Source organism: Oncorhynchus tshawytscha, linkage group LG26 (genome assembly GCF_018296145.1).
Source record: "Oncorhynchus tshawytscha isolate Ot180627B linkage group LG26, Otsh_v2.0, whole genome shotgun sequence".
Classification (NCBI taxonomy): domain Eukaryota; kingdom Metazoa; phylum Chordata; class Actinopteri; order Salmoniformes; family Salmonidae; genus Oncorhynchus; species Oncorhynchus tshawytscha.
In genome coordinates this window covers 5,497,160-5,515,333 of record NC_056454.1, presented here as the reverse complement: position 1 = coordinate 5,515,333, position 18,174 = coordinate 5,497,160, and the positions used below count along the sequence as shown (strand labels likewise).

At 39.3% G+C, this 18,174-nt stretch overlaps 1 protein-coding gene across 5 annotated transcripts in view; it reads left to right on the top strand.

The window, feature by feature from the left end:
• The window catches only part of pcbp3 (poly(rC) binding protein 3), a 162,314-nt gene that overhangs the window by 22,690 nt on the left and 121,450 nt on the right, over nt 1-18,174 (top strand). For all 5 annotated transcript variants that reach the window (XM_024388705.2, XM_024388704.2, XM_024388708.2 and 2 more), the window contains exons 2-4: nt 2,426-2,516; nt 2,904-3,014; nt 3,962-4,088. The gene's annotated coding sequence lies outside the window, so the exon portion shown is untranslated. The remainder of the gene's footprint in view (nt 1-2,425; nt 2,517-2,903; nt 3,015-3,961; nt 4,089-18,174) is intronic.

Sequence of the window (18,174 nt, the reverse complement as noted above, 5' to 3'; positions counted from 1 at the left end):
ATTCAACTCAATGTGGAAAGAGACATTATTGATGCTTACGAATGAAGTTGCATTTAAATGCAGCTCACAAGCTTCTGAGTAGTAGTTTTGCTCCAATCACATGGACGATCAGTGCATTGTCAATGTCAGGTTGTCACACATCAATCCAATGCCTTGGCCTCATTCAGTAGGCGAACAGTGTGGAATGTTGCAGGTAGAAATATGAACAGAACTGACTTGAATCCTTACGGTACATGTCAGAGAGGCATTCTTATAAGGGCCATACAGTATAGACCTGCAAAAATGTACTTGCCCCACAGTCTTATAAAGGTTAACTACTCTGTAGATCTACAGTATATACCTAAGTTCCTTTATTCTCCCTGTCTGTCTCCCAAATCTGCTCAGACAGACGGATGTGCTATTACTATCAGAACAGCCTATAGTCCTGAACAGGGGTCAAACGCTAATCTCTAAAGGTGAGGATATTGTGAGGATATTTAAAGAGGAAATTAAAGGAGGAATAAGCGAGGATAAAGTATTAGGCTTTTTAGATATCATTACACATTCATATCTGATTCATGTGCCGAGGCCCTTTGCTGACTTCAATGCTGCGTTGTAATAGAGTTTCACCTCTGGGATTCTCGCCATTGGCTCTCTGTCAGAGGAGAGATCCGCTCACCATACGCCACCCTAGTTCCGAGGAGGAAGATAAGCTCCCATTCTCTGTGTGCGCCTATCTGTCCCTGTCTTTTATCATTTCCTGTAGACTAGAAGAGCGATGTCTTGGGGATGGGGGTTGAGTACATCAGACAAATGTTCTGATCCAGGGAGGCTTGTTTTCTAATTTCAAAAGCAATTTCCATTGAAAATAATTAGACTAATATTTAACAGAATATATCATCCTTTATACCTAGAACATGATGCATACAATATCTAGCAACCATGGAATCTTGTGTACATTGCGTCTGGCATGGCGTGGCTAAGGGTTAGGCCAGGTTAAGATTTTGTGGTGTATTATTGTGTGAAAGTGAATGTGATAATCCAGCAGAGGGCAGTGTCCTCCCCTAGTAAATCAATCTCAGTGGCAAAGTGGTGTAGGGCTGATCTTGGGTCCGTTTTTCATTTACCCCACTAATAGTTAAGGTCAGGACTAGGACTGGAGAAGCTGATCCTAGATTTGGGGAATCTTCACACTGGAGCAAGTCAGAGCCAGTATTCACAAGAGTCTCAGAGTAGGAGTGCTGATATGGGATCAGGCTTGCCTTTTAGATCATACTGAATAAGAATATATCCTAGATCAGCACTTCAACTCTGAAACACTTTTTAAATACAGGCCCTAAAGACACCATGTAACATCCTCACTCTCCCACCTTCCCCCAACACATCATTAATGTCACTTTAACATTGTTGTTATTATAGGCCAAAAACTTTGGATATTATTGTGTGTGTGTGTGTGTGTGTGTGTGTGTGTGTGTGTGTGTGTGTGTGTGTGTGTGTGTGTGTGTGTGTGTGTGTGTGTGTGTGTGTGTGTGTGTGTGTGTGTGTGTGTGTGTGTGTGTGTGTGTGTGTGTGTGTGCATGCCTGTCTGTGTGCATGCATGCTTGCATTTATTCTATTCGCAATCACATAGCTCCCCACAAGCCAGCAGAGGGAGCTGTGGACACAATAAAAGCTACCAACATGTACCTTGAGCCACATCACTTTTGTGAGGATACAATCCATAGTTTTTTTGTCACATGATCCCCCTCTTTTCCCCTGGAGTAGTGGCCGGCTCCAGGCATAAGCGACATAAGCAAGTAGTCTAGCCAGCTGTCTCAACTTGTAATAATGATGGTCGAATACCGACCGGGCCCGCAGGGCATTTGCCCAAGGGCCCTGACGTCCAGGGGGCCACCATTGATTTTGTTTGTCACTCTCACTCAGATGTCATTAACATGACTTAAGTCTTGGCAAAAATAGTAGAAATGCATGAAATTTGTCGTAACATTTCTAAACTGCTCTCTCCCCAATGGCAAAACGTGAAGAATTGCAGAAATGTTGCTTTAAAACCGCAACATTGTCTCTACTCCCCATGGCAAAATGTGTAGAATTGCAGGAAATGTACATTAAAACGTACATGTTTCTCTCTACCGTCAAGAGGGGGGCTACTAAAATGTGTGGGGGGGAACCAAATCTTGCTTAGGGCCCCCAAAAAGCTAGGGCCGCCCATGCCTGGGATGTTGTCTTGAAATGGCTTAACTTAACACATGGACTACGTGTTTTTACAGGCTGTAAAATACCACATTGTCATATGAAACACATTCATTTTATTGATTTGAGACATACTGGTAGAATGTAGGTAAAAACACACAGTATTAATTAATTGATATTCAAGTATGAAAGTCAAATGCACAGGGCACTACATTGTTACTGATGTATTACCTTTAATTGCTGTGATTTCTTCCAGTTTTTCCAAGGAATCCAATATAAACCTGAAGAGGAACATATTATTGGACACTTAAACCATTTGAAGTGGTCACCAAGGAAGCATTGCTCAGGTAAGTACTAATATAGGTGGGTTAATGCTGTGTACCTTAAGTTTCTGAGCTTTTAGTTCACATTTAATTTAATTTCTTGTCAACATTGATGCCTTTGCCTGCACTTGTCCATAAAATGTGGGGGTAGGTCTTGACAAATTAATATAACTGCCACAGAGTTTTTCAAATGATTTAATAACTGCCCCCTAAAACCAAATAACCTAAAATGTATAACTGGAAATTACAATTACAATGTCAGAGCAAACAATATACTGTATAACAGCACAGCAGAGACATTCACAACTGTAACCCATCATTGTGATGATATATTCTAGTATACCATGTACTTGACATTTTACTGTATTCCACCATTACCTCATGACCGTCTCTCCATCTCTCCTGTTCCAGGTAGAACGGCACTGGACAGACAGAAGTCTCCCCAGTCCTCTGGAAGGTTGACAGCACAAGGTCACATGACCTGGAAGAGAAAACCCAGGAGACTTTTGGGATCCCTTTTTGGTGAGAGAACAATCACACCTCAATGAACTGCCTTTCTCGGCCTGGGTCATGTTCATTAGGGCCACGCAATTGTAAGTGTTATAAAACATTTTGCAAAGGGACCCATAAATGAGCCTTTCTTATTGGACAAGTTCAGGTTTTCCCTCCCATTTTCAGTCCATTTAGATCCTTTTAGTGCCTAATGAACATGACCCAGGTCTCCCTTGAAAAAACATATTTGACTTCAATGGGACTTCCTGGTTTAAATTAACATTAAATAAGTATAAAATAAAGAATAATCCACCTCTCAGCCAAAACCCATGAATATGAACAAAGCTATAATTGATATCTGTAGCAAATAGAAGCTAGGTTAGCCCGTTGAAACTGTAACAAGAATATCTATCTATCTGAGTAGATACGGCAATGCAGCACAGATATGTACATGCACACATGCTTACACACACAGTCAGTCATCCATTCAATCAATCACACATGCATTCCCACATATACACAAACAAAAACATAATCACAGATGCATTTATAAATGCATGCACATGCCCACAACACCCACATAAATACACAAAGAGACAGATCGACATTATAGCTTTGCATCTCTGCATTCATTATAAATGATGCCCCACTATAATTGAAAGAGGAAATTATGGGAAATACATAATGGTGTAGTTTACTGTAACAATTCTCTTTTTGCTACTTTTCCCTAATGAGAGAACTTAGCAAAACGCATGAAGATGAAGTAACCCAGTCCACATGCACATGTGCTTGCCTTTTTGCTCGGTGGCCCTTTCCACTTTAGCTAACAGTACATGAAGGCCTTGCCTGAACAAGGTCTGGTCTACTGCCGTAGAACGTATGAACCAGAAGAGATGACAGACACATGATTGCGTTTGTCATGTCAATTAGCCCTATCTAGATGTTAACTTTCAATGTTTGGTGCTCTGGCTGTGTAGAATGGGCCGGTTATCAACCTGGAAACAAGTCTAAAGGCTGATGAACTGATCTGCACGGTCGTCCCCTCTGCTCTCTGCCAAACGGCTCCATTAATGCCCTGAGAACCCACGGCCTAGCGCAACTCTGGTGAGTAAGGCTACGCTAGCTCTTTTCTTTTCCTACATGGTGCTCCGAAGAAGCTCTGTACTAATACTACTAATTGGAATTGGAAATTGGCTCGCAAGGCTTTCCCTGAGTTGGCTGAGTTTAAATTGGGTATTGACCCCATCTCCATTCCATACCATGATGTTAGTTTTCCTCTTTTGTTGTGTCCGTCTTGGAAAGCTTTATTCCTGACAGAGACAGAGGTTTTCTGTTAAGTTTTCACTAACGGTAGTGCTGATAGGCGTCGAGATGGGTGATTTAGGATGGGATGACACATACTTTTTGATTCAGGATTTTGGTTGCATCTCCTTTCTAAAAGACTAAGTTGTACACAGGATTGAAAACGGTTTATAAACCATTTAGCTGATGTTTTGTTTCACTATAACATCGTTTTTGATCAGATAAATTACTGGCAAGTCAGATCGAAGAAAAATGGTCCCCAATGTCGCCTGTCCTTACGTGTGGACGAGTGACATTCAAAATGTCAGTCGTCGTTATAATCCCCGTGTTGTATCATCCACAAAGTTGTTGCATCGCATTACTTCCTTTCCACCAGGGATGTTACTCCCCAGGGAGATGTTGTCCTTTTGTCATCCTAACTAGTTTTGCCACATTGGCAGCTTTTGCTCAAGGGTGACCAGTTCAGGCGCTGCCGAGTCATGAGTAAAAATAACTCACGCAGACTCACGCCCAGAGTTATGCCGTTACTTATGTACATGTTAGATCATAAAGAGCAGAGAGAGGGAAAATGGTGAGCGCGAAACACCAAAAGCTGACTGTATCTTTGGCAAAAGCACAACCTATTCTCTGAGCATTTTGTATTATTCTGTATGTATGTCCGAGACACTTCGTTTAGTATGATACCTTACGTGTCCTATGGTATGTATTAATTAGTGGATGTCCATCACCCATTTTCTATAATATGTTACGGATTACAATTTGTATTATATGTTTACAAATTTTCAAAACATACTATGTTATGAATTGGAAACGTACTATATTTACGAATTTGCAAACATACTATTTGTTACAAATGAGCTAAATGTACACTATGTTACGAATTTACAAAACCTACTATATGCAGGGTTGGGGAGTAACAGATTCATTGTATTCCGTTACATGTAAGGGTTTAAAAAAAACTGAAACTGTAATCCGTTACGTAGCCAGGAAAAATATTGTAATCAGATTTCAGATACTTTTGAAAAATGTGATGATTACTTCAAGGATTACTTGTACATTTCTTTTAAGTTTCTCAAATGACATTCAAGAATAGGAATAGGCTTTTGTAGGCAAGATATGTCTTCCAACGATGCGACTGCTGTCGGCATCCAAAGATTATCCATCTTGAATAAACGCTTGGAGGTAAGGATGACAGCAGTGGTGTAGTCTACGGCGATATCACTTATTATTGATATCTACATGTTAATCACACTGCTGCTCTTTCATTTAGCTATTTGCGCCTTATGGATTGTGGTTGTTGTGGATGGCTGTTCACAAATCTAAATGTGTATTTGAACCAAATAATTGTTGAATTCAAGAAGTTTAAACTGCCTATCAATCATTGTTTTCAAACCAGTTCACAGACAGTGAAAAATGCGCTCTTGCAACAGCTGCATAGTGCGGATCCCAGCCTATAGAATACAAGTGAGGCTTTTATTGCTCAATCTTATTCATGCTGATAAAAAAAATTCCATAGGCCTAATTGACACGTTCTCAAACTCGCACACTTTTGATAGACTTAAAGGGGGAATCTGTAGTTGCTACATCCATTTTTGGACTTTTAAAATATAAGCTTGTTTTTCTCCAATGTTTGTGAACATTGTAAATGTAAACAAACACTGTTTAACCTCATAACATGGATGGTCAGTCCTTGCATCCATAGCTCTGTCTATTAATCTGAGAGTGGTTACATTTCTCCAGGCCCATCCCTCAGCTTTTTACCAAAACAGAGGCAGGCGACAAAATAAGCTTATAGCAAATGCAGCATATGGCATTCATTTTTCACATGTAAATAGCACTTTTTAGTAGTGCTTATAGCATGCCATTCCATGAGCGCAGCATTTATTTTTCAACTCGAATCAATGGGTTACAGTTACTAGTTACTATATGTTATGAATTTGTAAAACATATGATATGTTACAATTTCTAGCTAGCTGGCTAACGTTAGCTAGGCTAGGGGTTAAGGCTAAGTTTAGGAGTTAGGTTAAAGGGTTAGGGGAAGGGTTAGCTAAAGGTTAATGTTAGGGTTAAAGGGAGGGTTAGCTAAAATGGTTAAGGTTAGTGGAAGGGTTAGCTAACTTTATAAGTAGTTGGGATTGCTAGACGTTAGTGTTATAGCCCATCCATCAATCCCGACCAACCACCCTACTTTGGTTTTTACCTTTTAAGTACCCATCTGTCTTATGTTACCATACCAAACTAATTTAAGTGTCACAGGTTATACAATATACAATGTGACATCCAGTCTATGGGACCAGTCTGCAATGCAAGGTAGGTCTATACAAAGGGAGGGTGGTAACGTTAGGTCACTCTTCGAGAGAGCATGGCTTTCATAGTATTTTCTAATTCTCAAGGATGTGAGAGAATAGGAGCTACTTTACCGTTCTCAGTTAGTCAGAAGTGCAGACATTGCATCATATACTCTATGCAAATATATATTGGGTCATATAACTGTGGCAGATAGTTATACTGCTAGGACTATGTGCAGGCAGGCAGATGTGGTTGTCTAGGGTTTCCTCTGAGTCCGCACTTTGAGCTGAGTGACGCTCGTGTCAGAAGGGCACACTACATGGGGCCCGTCTGCGTGAGAGTGACTGATCAAGATGTGCCACAGATGAATCTTTTTAATATCTGTGAGTTTTTAACGGCCACCGTCATCATCACTGCTTGGATGAAAGGGGAGAAGGAGGGGGTCGTTTTTTTGTTTTTCTTCTGGATATGTTGTAACTTTTATAAATGCAGCATTTATTAATGTATTCATTACTCATAAACTAATCTGTCAGACCAGGACACATGGAGGCAGTCTAATTTCCTCCGCCGTACTCCTTCAATAACTTTGAAACAGTGTGCAGGCACTGGCATTTATGTTGCTCACCTTAGTACAGAGTACAAACAAAAACACATACTCTCTCTCACACAAACACACACTCACACAAGCATGTACGCGCACACACATCACTACCTTCTCTGAGTCATGCTCTAACACTACATAGAATTTTTCAGATATTAATACAGTCTCTACTAGCAATTTTTATTTATTTTGCCATTGCGCTTTTACTAGCACAAATCAAATTAATCTCACAATGAGCTTGTATAGGGAACGCTCAATTGACGTAATTAAAACACAGGAGAGGAAATGAAGGCATTAAACATCATGAGCAGTTTAATTAATGGAGAGGGTGTCTGTTAAACTTTCACAGATGTAAGGACATAATCATGTCAGAAGCTGGCAGATTCATTACTTGCCAACAACAGCTGCAAATTCCAATAAACTACAGTACATCATGTTTTGAAGTTCACTTTCATTGTTTTGTCTAACAACACTATCATGAATCTAGCATCAAAGTTTTGTGGGTCAGAGTGCAGTATTAATTTAGTTTCATAGCACAAACATTTGTTAACATGTTTCTCACACTGGCTTTAGCCATGGAGGGAGCAGGCCTCCCAAGGCAACTGCATGGGGGGTTGCCTAGCAACACTTGCCTCAGAGGGAGACAACGGCTTCATAGGGCGACAAATTCCCATGATTTGTGAATCTGTTCAGACAAAACACCTAGTGCAATAGCTAAAACGGCTTTGAAAAAAATATGATTTCAGCTAATAGGGAGAAGTACAGCATCTTCCAAACTAACTGCATTATGGCATGACACTACAGAGAAGATTTCTAGCTGCCCACAACCACGACTGACCACAACTACTAAACCACAACTACTGACCACAACCACAAAAAACTACTGACCACAACCACCCAACTACTGATCACAAACACCCAACTACTGACCACAACTAATAACCATTCTCCGGAGACAAATTCTGTGGAAGGCAAATAGTTTTATCAGGTCTGCATCTGTCATTTTCCATAATGCCGAACAATAAAGGACAGTTGCCCGTACACAGCTCTGGAATATTTAGAGTTTTGTGTTTGTGCTATGTTATTGAACTTTGTAAAGATTACTCTTTGCTGGTACCTCCATCATGGCATACAGTGCACTCAGAAAGTATTCAGACCCCTTGAATTTTTCCACATTTTGTTAGGTTGCAGCCTTATATTTAAAAAAAATAATTTTTAACTAGGCAAGTCAGTTATTTTCAATGACGGCCTAGGAACAGTGGGTAAACTTCCTTGTTCAGGGGCAAAACGACAGATTTTTCCCTTGTCAGCTCGGGGATTTGATCTTGCAACCTTTCAGTTACTAGTCCAATGCTCTAACAACTACGGTACCTGCCCCTTATTCTAAAATGAAAATAAATAATTTTTTCACACAATACACACAATACCCCAAAATACGTTTTTTAGAGATTTTTGCAAATGTATTAAATAAAAACCTGAAATATCATATTTACATAAATAAGTATTCAGACCCTCTACTCAGTACTTTGTTGAAGCACCGTTGTCAGCGATTATAGCCTTGAGTCTTCTTGGGTATGATGCTACAAGCTTGGCACACCTGTATTTGGGGAATTTCTCCCATTCTTATATGCAGATTCTCTCAAGCTCTGTCAGGTGGGGAGAATTGCTGCACAGCTATTTTCAGGACTCTCCAGAGATGTTCGATCTGGTTCAAGTCCAGGCTCTGGCTGGGCCACTCAAGGACATTCAGAGATTTGTCCCCAAGACACTCTTGCGTTATTTTGGCTGTGTGCTTAGGATCGTTGTCCTGTTGGAAGGTGAACTTTCACCCCAGTCTGAGGTCCTGAGCGCTCTGGAGCAGGTTTTCATCAAGAATCTCTCTGTACTTTGCTCTGTTCATCTTTGCCTCAATCCTGACTAGTCTCCCAGTTCCTGCTGCTGAAAAACATCCCCACAGCATAATGCTGCCACCACCATGCTTCACTGAAAGGGATGGTGCCAAATTTCCTCCAGACGTGACACTTGGCATTCAGGCCAAAGAGTTCAATCTTGGTTTCATCAGACCAGAGAATCTTGTTTCTCATGGTCTGAGAGTCCTTTAGGTCCCTTTTGGCAAACTCCAAGAGGGCTGTCATTGGCCTTTTACTGAGGAGTGGCTTCCATCTGGATAATGTACCATAAAGGCCTGATTGGTGGAGTTCTGTAGAGATGGTTGTCCTTTTGGTAGGTTCTCCCATCTCACAGAGACACCCTGGAGCTCTGTTAGAGTGGCCATCGGGTTCTTGGTCACCACCCTGACCAAGACCCTTCTCCCCTAATTGCTCAGTTTGGCCAGGCGGCCAGCTCTAGGAAGAGTCTTGGTGGTTACACACCTCTTCCATTTAAGAATAATGCAGGCCACTGTGTTCTTGGGGATCTTCAACGCTGCAGATGTTTTTAGTACCCTTCCCCAGATCTGTGCCTCAACACAATCCTGTCTCGGAGCTCTAGGGACAATTCCTTAGACCTAATGGCTTGGTTTTTGCTCTGACATGCACTGTTAACTGTGGAACCTTATATAGACAGGTGTGCTTTTCCAAATAATGTCCAATCAATTGAATTTACTATAGGTGGACTTCAATCAAGTTGTAGAAACATCAAAGATGATCAATGGGAACAGGATACACCTGAGCTCAATAGTCTCATAGCAAAGGGTTTGAATACTTATGTAAATAAATGTTTATTTTTTTACTTTTTCATTTTTAATTGCAAACATTTCTATAAACCTGTTTTTGCTTTGTCATTATGGGGTATTGTTTGTAGTTTAATGAGAAAAACATAATTCAATCAACTTTAGAATAAGTCACAAAATGTGGAAAAAGTCAAGGGGTCTAAAAACTTTCTGAATGCACTGTACGTTGCTCCCAAGGTAAGTAAATCTGTGGGTTAACTTCAGGTTTGGTTCCATGATTTTGACTGCTTTTGCTGTGTTGATGTTGATGGACATGATGTTTGTCTTGCTGCTGAGTATGGAAAGAAGAATAAATGCTGATGTGCATTCGGACTGAGTAACAGCAAACTTGTCTGCCTGCTGCAAATTGTTAGATGTTGCAGTCAGATGTTAACAGAATATGTGATGTAACCTATTAAAACACAAAAACAATGTTGCAAGTGAGAATGAGGCAGTTCTGGTGCAAAATAATTAAATAAAGTATTGCCTACTTCCCCCATATTTTATTTTTGACATGACCAAGATTTCAATTTAGTTCAACTACCACCAAGCTACTGCAAAATGTAGTTACATTTTAGTTGGGGGGGGGAAGCCTTTTTGTGAATGAACACTCACACTTGACTCCCCCCCCCCCTTACTAGCTCTGACTTTGCTGATAGCTACATATTTAGGATTTTTTAAAAGCTTATTATTGCGTGGTATATATGGTTGTCCGACCTAGCTACCTTAAGATGAATGCACTAACTGTAACTCACTCTGGATAAGAGCGTCTGCTAAATGACTAAAATGTAAACTAAATATAGTTTACTATTCCCCAACAGACACAGTCACACACACCTCCGTGTGCTGCTCCTTATCTACTTAAGCATAATAAAACACTTCCATTTTTTTCCCACCACGAGTATCACCTTTCAATTTACGGATATGATTATGAATGAGTGTAGCCAGGTTAACACAGTAGATGAATCTGTCAATATGATACGAAGGCTAAAAGGGACACCCGACATCGAGTTCTCTAGTGGGTACTTGGAGGTTTGAAGCCCAGCAGTTCTAGTGTTACATTTTTTAAAACATTTTAGTCATTTAGGAGAGACTCTTATCCAGAGCATGCATACATTTTAACTTTTTTTCATGAAGAGCTGTCATCACTAGTTGGACCATCATATTTCTCTCCCCAAATAATTGCCTAAAACTTTCTAATTTCTCATGAGTTCCTTCCTTCACAACAGCAAGTATTCCAATTCAGAAAGCAAAAAAAGAAAGTTGCAGAACCATAATTCATTTTCTCTCGTTTCAACACATACTGCATTTTTTGAATGACCACAACAAGCAGAAACAGCATGTTAGCAAAGCTTGATTGAGTGAAAGGATTTGCAGCAGGGAAATCGACAGGGCATCTGACAACAAGACAAGGTGTCCAATATAATGACATTCGAGTTTCTGAATGAACAGCAGACCTGTGAGTTTCCTACAATACTCTGTACTGCTTGATCATTACATCATCATTCAACAAAAGCAAACTTAAATTTACACTGAATTTTTTTACAAAGGTAATTATGCATCTATTTATCTGAAACCCACAGATTTAATGATTAAGAGTTGATTTGCTTTACTAAGTGTTGTCTTCGTGATCCTTCCTTTTATTCTCATCGTCTGACCGAAGGTCTCTATGTCTTCCTTCTTTCAGTTTTCACACGCAACAACTGTAGTTTAGACATTTTAATTGGAATGACAGTTGTGTAGCCTACCCAGCAAACAGGGAATGTCTGAGGACATTTGGCAATATTCCCATAAGGCTGACGTTCTGAGAACATTTTAAGAATGGTTGGTTTAAGATGGTTCCAAGGGAGCGTTCTCTGGGGGATCTTTGTGTAGTTCTCTGTAAGTTCCCAGGACATCACTGAGGACCATGTCAAGACCTTTTTTATGACGTTCTCAGGACTTTCATTTTACTAGTCCTTAGGACGTTGCATGATGGTCCCAAGGGAACGTTCTCTGGGGGACCTTTCTATAGTTCCCGGTTTGACCCAGGGGCGTTTTTAGGACGTTCTTGGGACGTTGTGTAATGGTCCTCTGAATATTCTTGGGACATTGTGTCATGGTCCCCTGGAGGTTTTTGTCATGTGATGGTCCCAGGTGTCCCAGGTGTAAAGTAATGAAATGCAATTCAGCTAAAATAGTTTTAAAAATTATAATCAATGACAATAGGATTACATTTGACATGATCACTTAGTACTTAACTTTTAGTTTTCAGTTAATCTAACAATTCTCTCATTGGGTTTTTGGTATAGTTGTCTAATGTTGGTGGGGACAATTATTCTGTTTTAATGTTACTCCTGAATCACTACGATAATTACAAATATAATAGTTTTTCTTCATTGTATTTTTAACAGAGCTGAGATGTACTTTGAAGTGCAAAGTGTAGGAATAGGCTTACAGGTGAAATCAGTCATTGATACAGACATAGTGGCGTAGCAGGAAGATCTTAATGTTCAAATTCCAGGTGTTCAAATCCCAGGTGAACAAAAATTACTGTATGAACAAACATACACTTTGACATACATGATTACACAGTGTTTTTAATTACATATTTGACACACAATTTTAAAAGCACTGTGTGTGTGTGTGTGTGTGGGGGGGGAGGGGGGTCCCTAGCATTGCCAAAAGACAAAAAGCTGTGCCTGGATTAGTGACTCATCAATCAGGACCTTGATGGGCTTGGCAACAGTAAAAAGGGATTAAGTGTAATGAAACTAGTTACAGTGCCTTCGGAATGTATTCATACCCTTGACTTATTCAAATCAACCTTTATTTATATAGTACATTTCAGACATGAATGCAACGCAATGTGCTTCAGACATTTTTTTATTTAACCTTTATTTAACCAGTCAGTTGAGAACAAATTCTTATTTACAATGACGGCCTACCATGGCCAAACCCTAACCCGGAAGACGCTGGACCAATTGTGCACCGACCTTTGGGACTCCCAATCACGGCCGGTTGTGATACAGTCTGGAATCAAACCAGTTCCTGTAGTGACGTCTCTAGCACACACAGATGCAGTGCCTTAGACCGCTACGCCACTCGGGAGCCCCGTGAATGCAACGCAATGCGCTTCACAGTAAAAACATAAATATTTACTACACAACAAACATAAGAGGATGAAGAAAAAAAGAATGCCAAAAACTGAAACCCTAAGGAAAAGCAAAGTTAAAAAGGTGTGTTTTTAAGATCTCTTTTAAATATAGAATGTCCACAGTTTCAGACCCCCTCAGGTTCTCTGGCAGGCAGCGGGCATAGTAACTAAAGGCTGCCTCTCCATTCCTCTTGGTCCTAGGCTTTGGGATAGTTAAAAGGCCAGTACCAGAGGACCTGAGGGACCTACTGGGTACATAACTCAAAAGCATGTCTCATATTTATTGGGGTGCACAATCGTGGATTGATTTAAAAACAAATAGAAGAATCTTAGAATTAATTCTAAAACTCACAGGCAGTCAGTGTAGAGACCTTAAAACCGGTGTAATGTGTGCTCTCCGTCTGGTCAGTACCTGTGCTGCAGGCATTCTGTATGTTTTGCAGTTGACCAAATGGCCTTCTTGGGTAGACCAGATGGCTGCACCTTGGCAATGTTCCTCAGGTGGTAAAAAGCTATTTTAGTCACATTCCTAATGTGTGATTCAAAATGGAGTTCAGATTCAAAAATTGTACCTAGGTTTTTACCTGGGATTTTATCTTTATTGCACATTAATTCAAATGTGCGGCCAAATTCTCTCTCTCTGTGCTTTGGCTCCAATAATAAGTACCTCTGTGTTGTCTTGATTTAGCTGCAGGAAGTTGTGAGCCATCCAAGTATTTCAATCACTATACCGTCTAATAATGTATTTGTGCAGCTAAAATCTTCTGGTGACACAGAAATGTAAAGTTGTGTATTGTCTGCATAGCAAATTTTTTCTCTCACCCATCTACACACAATATCGCATAATGACAACGGTAAAACATGTTATTAGAAATGTTTGCAACCATTGGTCACCGATATGTGAAAATGTTCATATTTGCTCTTACAACCTTAGACATCAATTATTGCAATTCAAAATAATTCCTGCCAGAATGTACAGAATGTATGTTTCATCTCTGTTGGAGATAAAAAATAAATAATCAGGAACCCTATTGCATATGCTCTAGTCCTGTGACAAACTGACACTATTTTGGGGTGTCTGTGCTATCATATCATTGTGTCTAGGAATTTATATCCATCCATCTCCATGATTATGTCTGTTGGGAAATATAAATATTGGTGACCAATATCAAAAACTAATTGCAGCATAAAAATTAATAGCTATCAATTGGAAAGCATCATACTTGCCGTCAATAATGAATTCGATTAGATGCTATGTTTGATCAAATTAAGCAAAACATTTTTAAAAAATAGACATTTGATCAAATCTAGAAACCTTACATTGACATTCTTGAGGAGTGTGACATTTCCCAACAGACATAATCACGTTTGATATGTACTGTGTATTGAAAGTGGAGGCTACTGTGTGATTTTGTTCGTTAATGTACAGTTGTGGGCATGTTGTGGTGTGTTTCGGGTGTGGTGGTTGTGTTGTTTTTGTGGTGTTTCTGTTTGTTTATAAAAAATTAAAGAAACAAAATAAATAATGCACTCTGACCCAAAATAAAAAACAAAAAGAAACTAGGGGGGGTGGGATAACATTTCTTTGCGACCATCACGTGACTTCCCCAGGACAAACCGGGTACTAGACAAAACCTCCAGGGGACCATGACACAACGTCCCAAGAATGTCCTTAAAATGTCCTCTGGAATGTCCCCAGGACCAACCAGGAACTACACAAAACCTCCAGGGGGCATGACACAACGTCTTGATGACTTTAGTTGACCATTTCATGGCGTTCCGGGGACATCCTTACAACTCGTTATTGTTTGCATTACATTCTGTACATTCTGGCAGGAATTATTTTGAATTGCAATAATTGATGTCTAAGGTTGTAAGAGCAAATATGAACATTTTCACATATCGGTGACCAATGGTTGCAAACATTTCTAATAACATGTTTTACCGTTGTCATTATGCGATATTGTGTGTAGATGGGTGAGAGAAAAAATTTGCTATGCAGACAATACACAACTTTACATTTCTGTGTCACCAGAAGATGTAGATGTAGATGTATTTTCATGAACTTTCTGAAATGGCACAGGAAAGTGTTTTCAACAAGTACATAGAGCAGATAGCCAAATAGAAAAAGTAGCCATCCAGGGTTAGATTTTTTTTGTCCAATGAGCTCTATTTTGGTGGCATCTGGTACATTCTATAGCCTTGATTCCATCTGAATACACAGGGAAATTATTGAATACTATCAAGTTTACCTCAAGGATTAGAAAAATGTTGTAGTATTGTGTAGAAAGACATGACTTTACAGTTAAAAAATGTATGAATTCATTGTATTGTTAGTTGTTTTGGATATTGTCTAGGTCTAGGCTTATATGATCAGGACTATTTTCTAAGTAAGAGAACATGAAACCATTTTTAATATTTAACTCTTGAGATTAAAGTCTTATTTACAGTTTTTCTGCAAGTTATGAATTGCCACAATGTATTTTGTATTTTCTTCAAAGTAAATATCCAACATAAAAAAAACGATTAAATTAAAATTTAAAAGGGTTATATCAGTATTAAGTATTATATCTTTATTTTAGCCTAAATTTAATTTTAAAAAGATTAGGTAGGGCGCTATGAAATCTGTTTAATTTTTTGCCTGATTCCATTTTGTTCTTTGATAAATTGAGTTTTCTCTATTTAGTTTTTCCAGGTTTGTTTCAGGTTTTTGCTCTCAAAATCACTTAATAGAAAAACAACTACATTTGTCCACAACAATGCTGAAAACCACATCAAGATACCAGTTTTGAGGTCTGGTAAAAATGTGAGAAATTTCAATTTTTGGGTGTAGTTACCCTTTAATTCAAGTGCACACCTAGCAAGAGGCTGTTTATTTTTGTAGTGCATATTCAGAATCAAATAGAAAAATAATCTTTAGTATGACTGTATTAAAACAATTCCAAATAGCTTAGTAGATCCCCCCCCCCACACACACACACACACACTCCAGTTTAGACATGTTACGGTTTTCTTCTATCTCCTCCTCTGAAGAGGAGGTGTAGCAAGGATCGGACCAAAATGCGGCGTAGTTGGTGTTCATGTTCTTTAATAAAGGAAAAACTCAAACGTAATACAAAACAAACAACGTGAAAAACCGAAACAGCCTATGCTGGTGCAAACTAACAGAGAGACAGGAACAATCACCCACAAAACCCAACACCAAACAGGCTACCTAAATATGGTTCCCAATCAGAGACAATGACTAACACCTGCCTCTGATTGAGAACCTGATAAAGGAATTCTAAATTCCTCTGTATTGTTTCCCAATCAGAATTAAATACTCTGTCAATGCATTCTAAAGGGATTATAAGACCCAATATTTTTATAAGAATGGACAGAGCCCCGGTCTTAAAAGTCAGGTAACAGCGTTTAATTCAAGAGAGTACTGGTTACATACGCATTTTTCCACAGGTTATAAACTGAAAATGATGTCAGCGTTTTCTAAATGTTCTATCTCTTCATGACACGGGTAGAGAGGCCCTATAGTTCTCGAGCCTTCCCTCCTCGCCTGAAGCCAAGGTCAGTCAGTGTAGATAGCATTCTAGACAGTCTGGAGATAGTCCGTCCCTGCCATCTGGAGATAGTTCATTCATTTGTACAAAGGAACAGACCGTCATTGTTACTAAACTCCTGACTATATTATATACAATTGGGAATGGGAGCAAGAGACAAAATTCATTATGTACAGTACATAATGACATTTGGACTAGTCAGTCCTGATTGAAATGTATACATAATTAGTCATCATTGATAAAAATTCCCTTAACAGAACCATATCAGGCCAAACATAGAAATAGACAAACTAGACATGTAACATAGAATGCCCACTCAGATCACACCCTGACCAAACAAAACATAGAAACATACAAAGCAAACTATGGTCAGGGTTTGACAAGACAGGGCTTAGACTGTTCCAAAAACAAGGGGTTAAATACATAGATCTTTCTTATATCTCTCAGATATAGGACAGACACTTCAGAACAAACTTCCTTTAGATTTTTTTGGAGGGGACTATCTGTTGTTCCATGTAGTGAATCTGTTATTCAATGAGTTTGTTCAGGCTAATTATAGAAAGTCCCAAAATAATTTTTAATCAAAACATTTTTTAATATATTTTTTTAATACTTCAAGGAGCCTTAAAATTCTAAATCAAATAGCTAAATGATCCTTGGTATGACCTTTTTAAAACAATTCCATATAGTTTTGTTTCATTCTTAACAGTTAAGAAATGTGTCTGACTCACAACTTTAAATGTTGATAAAGGATGATTCCTCACTGCTAAAACTAAGTCAGTAAATACATTGGAGCAAGTCGTAAGGCTAGCCAGTTGGAAAATCTATGCTTCAGGAGATTGTTGTGAATGGGTCTGAATGTTCAGACACACAACACAAGTCTCTATGAAAGCCATGGGAATCATAATTTATTTTAAATGTACTGTGCTGTACTTTTTGTCCCTCTCTTATTCTTACCGATATATGGATATCATCAATTAAGACCACAGTGCACAGCACTACATTCTCTACAATTGTGCCTGTAAAATTGAAGAATGTCTGTCTGTTGGACGGAGTGTGGTTTTTGTTAAGGCTTCCTTGGGGTCTAAGACTAATGATAAATTTTGGAGGCTGATTTGGTCTGACTCGCTTTGGGCAGAGCATTTTAAGCTAGGTTCCTGACTGTAGGCCTACAAAAGCCAGTCTTGAAAACACCGTTAGGCCAACGACATGCAAATACACTGCATATGCACATTATCAATAGGCACACTCATGTACAGTATGTATGAATGCATGTGTGAAGTACATGCAGTGTTGGGGAGTAGGGAACTACATGTAGTTCAACTAGTAATGTAAATACATGGGTCAGCAGATCCTCAAAAGGTTCTAAAACTACACCACCGAGACCCTCATTACTGGTTGCATCACTGCCTGGTATGGCAACTGCTCGCCCTCCGACCGCAAGACACTGCAGAGGGTAGTGCATACGGCCCAGTACATCACTGGGGCCAAGCTTCCTGCCATCCAGGACCTCTATACCAGGCGGTGTCAGAGGAAGGACCTAAAAATTGTCAAAGACTCCAGCCACCCTAGTCATAGACTGTTCTCTCTGCTACCGC